Source organism: Chiloscyllium plagiosum, chromosome 49, assembly GCF_004010195.1.
Source record: "Chiloscyllium plagiosum isolate BGI_BamShark_2017 chromosome 49, ASM401019v2, whole genome shotgun sequence".
NCBI classification, from domain to species: Eukaryota; Metazoa; Chordata; class Chondrichthyes; order Orectolobiformes; family Hemiscylliidae; genus Chiloscyllium; species Chiloscyllium plagiosum.
This window is the reverse complement of record NC_057758.1, coordinates 9,845,117-9,855,608: the sequence shown is the minus strand read 5'-3', so window position 1 is coordinate 9,855,608 and position 10,492 is coordinate 9,845,117.

The following is a 10,492-nucleotide window of genomic DNA, read 5'->3' as shown; positions in this document are numbered from 1 at the left end:
CACCACTCTAATCTTGACTGGCAGATAGAGTTTAATTTACATAAACGAGAGGTGCTGCAAATCAGAGCAGGATTTATACACTTAATGGTAAAGTCCTAAGGAGTGTTGCTGAACAAAGAGACCTTGGAGTGAAGATTCATAGCTCCTTGAAAGTAGAGTTGCAGGTAGATAGGATAGTGAAAAAGGCATTTGGCATACTTTCCTTTCTTGGTCAGAGTATTGAGTACAGGAGTTGGGAGGTCATGTTGCGGCTGTACAGGACACTGGTTAGGCCACTTTTGGAATATTGCGTGCAATTCTGGTCTCCTTCCTATCAGAAGGATGTTGTGAAACTTGAAAGGGTTCAGAAAAGATTTTCAAGGATGTTGCCAGGGTTGGAGGATCTGAGCTACAGGGAGAGGCTGAACAGGCTGGGGCTGTTTTCCCTGCAGCGTCGGAGGCGGAGGGGTGACCTTATAGAAGTTTATAAAATCATGAAGGGCATGGGTAGGGTAAATAGACATGGTCTTTTCCCTGGGGTGGGGAAGTCCAGAACTACAGGACGTAGGTTTAAGGTGAGAGGGCAAAGATATAAAAGAGACCTAAGGGGCAACTTTTTCACTCAGAGGGTGGTACATGTGTGGAATGAGCTGCCAGAGCACATGGTGAAGATTGGTGCAATTGCAACATTTAAAAGGCATCTGGAAGGGTATATGAATAGGAAGGGTTTGGAGGGATATGGGCCGGGTGCTGGCAGGTGGGACTAGATTGGGTTGGGATATCTGGTCGGCATGGACGGGTTGGACGGAAGGGTCTGTTTCCATGCTGTGCATCTCTATGACTGTATGTTCTATGTTCACCAAGGCCCTGTACAGTTGCAATAAGACTTTCTTTGTCCTTTCATCAAACTCTCTTGCAATGAAGACCAACACACAATTTGCCTTCTGAACTTCTCGTTGCAGCAACATATTTGGTTTTGGTGGCTGGTGTACAAAGACAACTAGGTCTCTATACGTCAACCTTTCCCAATCTATCACAATTTAAATAATACTTTCCATTCTTGGGATCAGCTGATTGAACCTGCTGAAGGCAGCAACGGGGATGAGGAGAAAGCAGGAACAGGGGACTGAGTTGGATGGTCAGCATGATCATAGTGAATGGTGGAGCAGATTTGAAGGGTTGAATGGACTGCTCCTGCTCCTAAATTTTTATATTACTCTGGAATGCCTGAAATACCAGTCAATCTTCCCTTAGATCAGGGGACCAAAACTATCCACAGTATTCCAGATGTGGTCCAAATAATGTCTTGTTTATTTTTAGCAAAGCATCCCTACTTTTATACTCCTTTTTCTTTCAAATAAAGGTCAACATTCCATTTGCCTTCCCTATTACCTACTAGATTCCTGATTCATGTAAGACAAACCCAAAATCCTCTTGAGAGTTTCAAAGAAGGTGATCTTATTGAAACTTACAAAATACTTAAAAGGGATGGACAAAGTAGATGCAGGTAAGATGTTTGGCAAATCTAGATTTAAAAATAAGACAAATGTCACTTTGGTCCAAGGTGAGGAAAATAATGTTTACTCAGAAGGTTGTGAATCTTTGGAATTCCCTACTACAGAGGGCTGGTATATTTAAGGTCGAGGTTGATAGATTACCAGTGGCACACAGAGTCATGGTTTCAAGGATAGGGTGGGCAAAAGGCATATGATCATGTTCAATCAGCCATGATCATATTGAATGCCAGAGCTGGCTCAATGGACTGAATGGACTTTTCCTGTTTCTACGTTCATCTGTACTGCAGCTTTCTGCAGTCTTCCCCCATTTAAATAATCTTCAGATTGTCTATTCTTCTTGCCATTTTCCCATGTTATATTCCATCTGTCAAGGTTTTGCTCAAGTGCTGTCTGTATCCATTTGAAAACTCTTTGTGTCATTCTCAGCACTTGCCTTTCCACCAATTTTTCTGCCATCCACAATAGGACAGTCATTTCCCTCATCCAAATGCTTAATACATATTGTAACTGATTGTGGACCCCCCACTGATCCCTGTAGCATTCCTCTAGTTAAAGGGTGCCATCTCGAAAATGCTCCTTTTATCCTGATTTTCTGTCTTTTATTAATTAGCTAATCCTCTATCCATGCTAATATACTACCCTAACATCACGGACTCTTATTAAGTAGCCTTATGTTTGGTACCTTATTGAATGCTTTTGAAAATCCAAATATATCATGTCTACTGCTTCCCCTATATCTATCCTGCCTGTTACTTCCTCAAACAATTCTAATAAATTTGTTTGACATGATTCACCTTCATGAAGCCATGTTGACTCTGCTTTGTCACAGAATGTATTTCCAAATAATGCTGTGTTATAGACTTTAACACTTAACGGGGTGGCATGGTGGCACAGTGGTTAGCACTGCTGCCTCACAGCACCAGGGACCCGGGTTCAATTCCCACCTTGGGCAACTGCCTGAGTGGAGTTTGCACATTCTCCCCGTGTCTGCGTGGGTTTCCTCCTGGTGCTCCGGTTTCCTCCCACAGTCCAAAGATGTGCTAAATTGCCCGTAGTGTTAGGTGCATTAGTCAGGGGTGAATGTAGGGGAATGGGTCTGGGTGGGTTGCTATTCGGAGGGTCGGTGTGGACTTGTTGGGCCATACTGTAGGGAATCTAATCTAATCATTTACCTAGTAACAGACATGAAGCTAACTGACTTATGACTGTGATGAGGAGGTGCCAGTGTTGGACTAGGATGGACAAAGTTAAAAATCATCCAACACCAGGTTATAGACCAACAGGTTTATTTGGAAGCACTAGCTTTCAGAGCACTGCTCCTTTATCAGGGGCAAGGTCATAAGACACAGAATTTATAGTACAAGATCATAGTGATTCACAATGTGGTCTCCTCTACATTGGGGAAACGAAGCGCAGACTGGGTGACCGCTTCACAGAACGCATACGTTCTGTCTGCAAAAAAGACCCTGAGCTTCCAGTTGCCTGCCACTTCAACACACCATCTGTTCCCTGGCCAACACCTCTGTCTCAGGCTTGCTGCAGTGCTCCAGCGAAGCTCAGTACAAGCTGGAAGAACAGCATTTCATTTTTCCGCTTGGGAACTCTAGTCTTCCGGACTCAGTTTTGAGTATAACTAATTCAAGAACATTTCTTGCTGTTGTGCTTACTTTACCCTGTACCAATAATGCAACCCCACCACCTTTCCCTTCCTGCCAGTCATTTCAAAAAGTCACATCTAACCTTCTCTCCAGGCCTTGTTATTACCTGGTTTGCTATTACACACAGCCCATTGTTAGCCACTAACTGTCCTCATTAGTGGCTATTCATTCTCTCAGACTGATTGTTATCTATTCATTTGTCTGTCCAACTGTTATAGAATCATAGAGATGTACAGGACAGAAACAGACCCTTGCTTTATCCTTGATGAAGGGCTTTTGCCCGAAACGTCGATTTTGAAGCTCCTTGGATGCTGGCTGAACTGCTGTGCTCTTCCAGCACCACTAATCCAGAACCCCTTTGGTCCAACCCGTCCATGCCGACCAGATATCCCAACCCAATCTAGTCCCACCTGCCAGCCCTATTCATATACCCATCCAAATGCCTCTTAAATGTTGCAATTGTACCGGCCTCCACCACTTCCTTTGGCAGCCCATTCCATACACGTACCACCCTCCTCATGAAAATGTTGCCCCTTAGGTCTCATTTATATCTTTCCCCTCTCACAGTAAATCTATGCCCTCTATTTCTGGACTCCCCCACCCGAGGGAAATGACTTTGTCTATTTACCCTATCCATTCCCCTCATGATTTTATAAACCTCTATAAGGCCACCCCTCATCCTCCAATGCTCCAGGGAAAACAGTCCTAGCTTATTTAACCTCTCCCTATAGCTCAAATCCTCACACCCTGGCAACATCCTTGTAAATCTTTTCTGAACCCTTTCATGTTTCACAACATCTTTCCGATAGAAAGGAGACCAGAATTGCACACAATATTCCAACAGTGGCCTAACCAATGTCCTGTACAGCCGCAACATAACCTCCCAACTCCTGTACTCAATACTCTGACCAATAAAGGAAAGCATACCAAATGCCTTCTTCACTATCCTACCTACCTGCAACTTGTGGGTGGCACAGTGGCACAGTGGTTAGCACTGCTGCCTCACAGCACCAGAGACCCGGGTTCAATTCCCACCTCAGGTGACTGACTGTATGGAGTTTGCACGTTCTCCCCGTGTCTGCGTGGGTTTCCGCCGGGTGCTCCGGTTTCCTCCCACAGTCCAAAAATATGCAGGTTAGGTGAATTGCCCATGCTAAATTGCCCGTAGTGTTAGATGCAGGGGTAAATGTAGGGGAATGGGTCTGGGTGGGTGTGCTTCGGCGGGTCGGTGTGGATTTGTTAGCCCGAAGGGCCTGTTTCCACACTGTAAGTAATCTAATCTACTTTCACAGAGCTATGAACCTGCACTCCAAGGTCTCTTTGTTCAGCAAAACTCCCTAAGACCTTACTATTAAGTGTATAAGACCTGCTGAGGTTTGCTTTCCCAAAATGCAGCACCTTGCATTTATCTAAATTAAACTCCATCTGCCATTCCTCAGCCCATTGGCTCATCTGATCAAGATCCTGTTGTAATCTGAGGTAACTTTCTTCGCTGTCCACTACACCCCAATTTTGGTGTCATCTGCAAACTTGCTAACTGTGCCTCTTAAGCTCACATCCAAATCAATTTCGTCTCTCTGAACTCTACCTCCACTTATCATTTATTCCTTACCCCCTCCCCTCATCCTATTGTCTGCATAAAATCTTTTTCCTAGCTACCATCAGTTCTGAGGAAAGGTCACTAGACTCGAAATGTTAACTCTGATTTCTCCTCATGGATGCTGCCCGACCTACTGAGCCTTTGCATTAATTTCCAGTTTTGGCTTCGACCTGCTTGTTTTTGACTTCCCTGTCAGTACAATCACCTGATGAAGGAGCAGCGCTCCGAAAGCTAGTGCTTCCAAATAAATCTGTTGGACTATTACTGGGTGTTGTGTGATTTTTAACTGAGGTGCATTAGTCAGGGATAAATGTATGGGAATGGGTTTTCATGGGTTACTCTTCTGAGGGTCGGTGTGGACTTGTTGGACCGAAGGGCCTGTTTCCACACTGTAGGGATTCTAATTCTACTAAATTATTGTCCCCTTATTCTGAGACTGTTCTCTCCTCCCCTGCATTCCAGTCTCTCTAGCCAGAGGATATGACCCTCAGCATCAATCCTGTCAAGCTCTCAATGAAATTTTTATATATTTCATTCTTTACATTCCAGAGAGTTTCAGAAACACGGTGTTGCTGTTTCTTCTCTGCTTGTTACCATTCCTGTTTTATTGGATTGCAAACAGGAGATGCTACACCTCCCAGCCACATGCAGCTCCATCACAGCTTATTATATCTTTCACTTCTGTCTTTAATAACCAGAAGCCAGGTGGTACTTTCTGCTGCTGATTACAGAGACACTGATAGTGCAAGGAAACCGTGACTACTCAAGGTTACAATTAATAGCAAATAGCCCACATTTTTCAAGTGTATTAACTGTCTGAAGATCTGTTGCTGATAGGTAGGATGTGATATCAGAGGGAGGAGAGGTCCTGGGGTGGGAGGCTGGATTTGCCAGAGCAATGGTAGAGGGGGAGCAGAGGGAGAATGTGCATTCACTATCAATCTTTATGATAATACTTACTGAGAAAGGAATGGATCTCCAGGAGGGGTCATGGTGAGGAGGAAGAATGGAGCCGGACAGCAGTCAGGATCATGTTAACGTATTGTAGTTGAGGCTCACTTTCAAACAAACTCACACAAACAATGTCATCCTGCTTTATAATATTGCCTGAGTCACGTGCAGCTTGCTCACCATCTTGTTTGGAACTGGCAGGAGATATAATTCAGAGCTAGTCCTTGAAGTCACTCAGCGAAGCAAGCAACAATGAGTGATGGAATGCAGAAACTAGCCCAGCACTTACAATGCTCACTATCTGATTGCGTGAGGCTTAGATATAAGAATTACAGCATGAGATATAATCACAGAGACAGGGAGGAAGAGAACAAAAAACAAAAGAGAGAGAATGAGCAGTAAGAAACCAATGAGATTCATAAAGATAGTGAAACAGAGAGAGGAAGTGAAAGTTAACAAAGAGCTGAAAATGTGTTGCTGGAACAGCGCAGCAGGTCAGGCAACATCCAGGGAACAGGAGAATTGACGTTTTGGGCATAAGCCCTTCTTCAGTTCCTGAAGAAGGGCTTATGCCCGAAACGTCGATTCTCCTGTTCCCTGGATGCTGCCTGACCTGCTGCGCTGTTCCAGCAACACATTTTCAGCTCTGATCTCCAGCATCTGCAGACCTCACTTTCTCCTCAAAGTTAACAAAGAGAAAGGCAAGGGAATGAGACAGTTTGACAGAAACAGGAAGAACAAAAAGAGTGAATGAATATATAAGTATAATAGATACATAAAGAGAGAATGTATCAAGACACAAGGCTCACGTCATTGTAATTTATTATCAAATTATTGATGGTTAAACAAACTCAAAACTAATTTATTTTTCTCTAATAAGAGGGAGCAGGTTCGTAATTGAAGAATTAAAATGTAATTTTGCTTCTGATAAAATATTTTCTTTTTAATTTGATGTGGGCTATTTCCCAATTTCACACCACTTAGTCTGGACTATAGAGTTGATGAGTAGGCATGATAATAATTTTGTGTTATTGCGCTATCTGACCATTGCCTCGGTCAGACCATGATGGAGTGGTCTGAGAGTATGTTGCTGGAAAAGCACAACTGGTCAGGCAGCATCCGAGGAGCAGAAGAATCAATGTTTTAGGCATAAACCCTTCATCAGGGGCCCTTCATGTAGATGAACACTGGGCACTGGGCTGAAGCTGGGTGAAATTCGTCTCTGTGCATTTGGAAATACCACCCTCACCCTCAAAAATATGACACTTAATGTGTTTAGCAGACCATTGGCATGATAATGACGGTCTAGTGGCTGTGGTAACTGCATGTAATAATTCAGAAGTGAATTTAAAATTCCCAGAATTACTGAACTGTTGTGGTGCTAAGGAAGGCCATTTGACTCATCACAGCAAATTTCATCATAGCAAAAACAAACATTGAAATCATTAAATTTGGAGAGAGATGGGCTCTTTTTGAAAAAAAAATGTTCTTCGCAAAGCAACAAATTGTCTCGAAATCCCAAATACTGGTTTGTTATGCAGCTGTGGGCATTGCTGGCTGGTCCAGCATTTATTACCCATCTCTAATAGCCCTTAAAAGATGGAAGTGAGCTGTGTCTTTGAATTTCTGCAGTCCATGTGGTATTTGGACACCCCCTGTGTTGTCAGGGTGAGAGTGCCAGGATTTTGACTCAGCAATGACATAGTACTGTAAGGACAAGGAATGAAACCTGTCAGTCTTGCAGGTGACCCTTGGTCGCTCAATGCTACTGTGAATGACTCAGATACAGAATGCAATGTGCCATATTCTCAAGGTGATAAAGGAAAGAAATCAAAGCCTGTTAACAGAATCCATCACCAGCCTGAAACAACTAAAATACATTTTAAAACAATTCTCTTAAACCATTTACTGTTTCACATCTTTCTGATTATATAGTTGATAAGTTCACTGCTCTAATCTGGGATGGATCCTGGTTTGAATCAATTTGTGGCTACTGAGGAATCGTGAGAGAATTACTACCGAGGGAGTGTTGGAGAATCAATACTGAGGGAGTGTTGGAGGGTCAGTATTGAGGGGATGTTGGAGGATCAGTACTGAGGGAATATGGGGAGAGTTACTCCTGTGGGGATGTTGGAGGGGCAGTATTAAGGGAGTATGGGGTGGATTACTACTGAGGGGATTTCGGAGGGACAGTATTGAGAGAGTAGGGGGAGGGTTATTCCTGAGGGGATGTTGGAAAGGCAGTATTGAGGGAGTTTGGGGAGGGTTACTACTGAGGGGATGTTGGAGGGGCAGTATTGAGAGAGTGCTCTACGTTTGCTATTCTATTGTTGAGATTTACCAGGAACCTAAAAACTAGACCTGAAACTTTCTGGTCAGCTCAAATTTGCAATAATAAGTTGGTACCTGTGAGACAGAGTGGTTTGGTGATAGTCAATGTATTAATACTGAATCTATCTGAATATATTTATTGGTGTTCTACAGGAAGGTGAGCTGTTATTGATAGCAGCTATACTGAGTAAATCATTGGGTTAATGGAAGATTCCTGACAGTGAATTATTTATAGTGGAAGATGTATTAAGCTAATTATCAAAGTATACTTGTGCAAGACTTTTTAAAAAGAGTTTCTAATGGTAAAGGTCCGTTTAAAGAGAGATTCCTGAAGGTTTGACCCCCTAAAATCATGAGGGTGAATACATTTCTCCTCATCTCAAGGGGCCTGGAAAATGATGGCTTTTATATTGTTGACAGACAGGATGGAGGAGCAAGTGGAGCAGATGGTGAGGTGCTCACTGCCCAAAGCAAAGGGAGAGCTGATGGTAATAAAGGAGGGATCCGGAGGTAAAATAGATGTAAATGATAGTGAATGGGAGGAAATAGGGAGGTGCTATGGTGGAGAGGGGAATATCAACACCAAACATATCTTCCACTCCTGTCCACTGTCAGCATTCCACAGGGAATTTTCCCTTTGTGACACCCTTGTCCAGTCCTATATCACTAAAACTTCCCCATCCACCTCTCATCTTGGCACCTTCCCATCCAATGACAGAAGGTGTTACACTTGATCGTTCGCTTACACCCAGATCTTCCAGTAGCTTGTTATTTAAACACACCATCCCCTCTCATGGAAATGTTTCCATCCTGGGGCTTGCTATTGTGTTTCAGTGAGGCTGAATGCAAGCTGAGCGAACACCACTTCATTTTTCATTTTGATACTTTACAGCCTTCAGGACTTAACACTGAGTTCAACATGATCACTGTCCTTCATTCTGATTCCAACACCACCCCCGTACGCTTGTGTGTGTGTGGCTTATTAGTTCGGCCCTCAGCAGAGCAGACATATTTTCTCCTTTTCATATCTATCATTTAGCCCTGTTTTGCCTTCAACTCCTGACTTACAGCTATTACTGGAATGGTTTTTGACCCTTTCAGTGAAGGCAGAAAAAAATATTTCTCACTTTTCTTGCTTTTTTTTCTGTTAAATACCTGTGAGAACTCTGGCTATCCATTTTTACATTTCGAGCGGGACTCTTCTCATACACTGATTTCTTCCCTCCACTTAACTGTTTGGTTGTCCTTTGCAGTTTTTTATATTCTGATCAATCATCTGACCTGTCATTCACCTTTGTGGAGTTGTATGCTTTTTCTTGAAGTTTGATATTTTCCCAATGTCTTTAGGACGATGGCCCTCCCTTTAGAATTTTATTTTATGTAGAAATATTTATATGCTGAATATTTTGAAATGTCCCCTTAAATAACCAATGGGACTCGTTCTAAAACCTTAAGAAATTACTGTAGGAGGAGGCCGCCCAGCTCTTCAAATCTAACCTGCTATTCAATGAGATCATGACTGATCTTGCACCTCAACACCATTCTTCTCTGCCTCAGTGTCTTTAACATCTATTAATGTGTTGATCTCTGCCTTAAACATGTTCAATGACTGAGTATCCACAGCCTTTGGGCTAGAGAATTCCAAATATTCACCCATGGTCTGAATAAAATCATTCCTCCTCACCTCAGTCCTAAATTGTCTGTTCTATATTCTGAGACTTCGTCTCCTCATTCAGGACTTCACAGCCAGGGGAAACATTCTTCTTATTTCTACTTATTACCATCCCTGTAAGGATTTTGTATGTCTACCAGATATTACCTCTCAATCTTCTAAACTTCAGAGAACACAGCCCCTTTTCGATATAGGACAATCCCTCCATCCCAGGAATTGATGAACTTTTGTTCTTTGCACTTTCTCCCCAGCAAATATATCATTCCATCTGTAAGAAGACTTGAACTGTACACAGTAATCTAGGTGTGGTCTCACCGGTGCACTCTATCTTTGAGTCGAGAACATAGTGCTGGAAAAGCACAGCAGATCAGACAGCATCCGAAGAGCAGGAGAATCGATGTTTCGGGCACAAGCCCTTCATCAGAAAGAGGATTTGGGGAGTACAGTAAGAGAGAGACTCACTGAGATCTTTGTAGAGAGAGGAAAACTTCTTCAACGTAGTCATCCTTGGAAGAGGCATCGCAGTAAGGCTGAACTCAACTAGGATGGCAGATGCTGGAGATCAGAGTCAAGAGTGTATGCTAAAGCACAGCAGGTCAGACAGCATCTGAGGAACAGGAGAATCAGCCGTTTCGGAAATAAGCCCTTCATCAGGAAGGGAGTTTGATGAGTCAGGGAGTTTGGTCAGTAAGAGAGTTTGGTGACAAGGGAGTTTGGTGAGTAATGGAGTTTGGTCAGTATGGAGGTTTGGTGAGTAAGGGAGTTTGGTGAGTAATGGACTTTG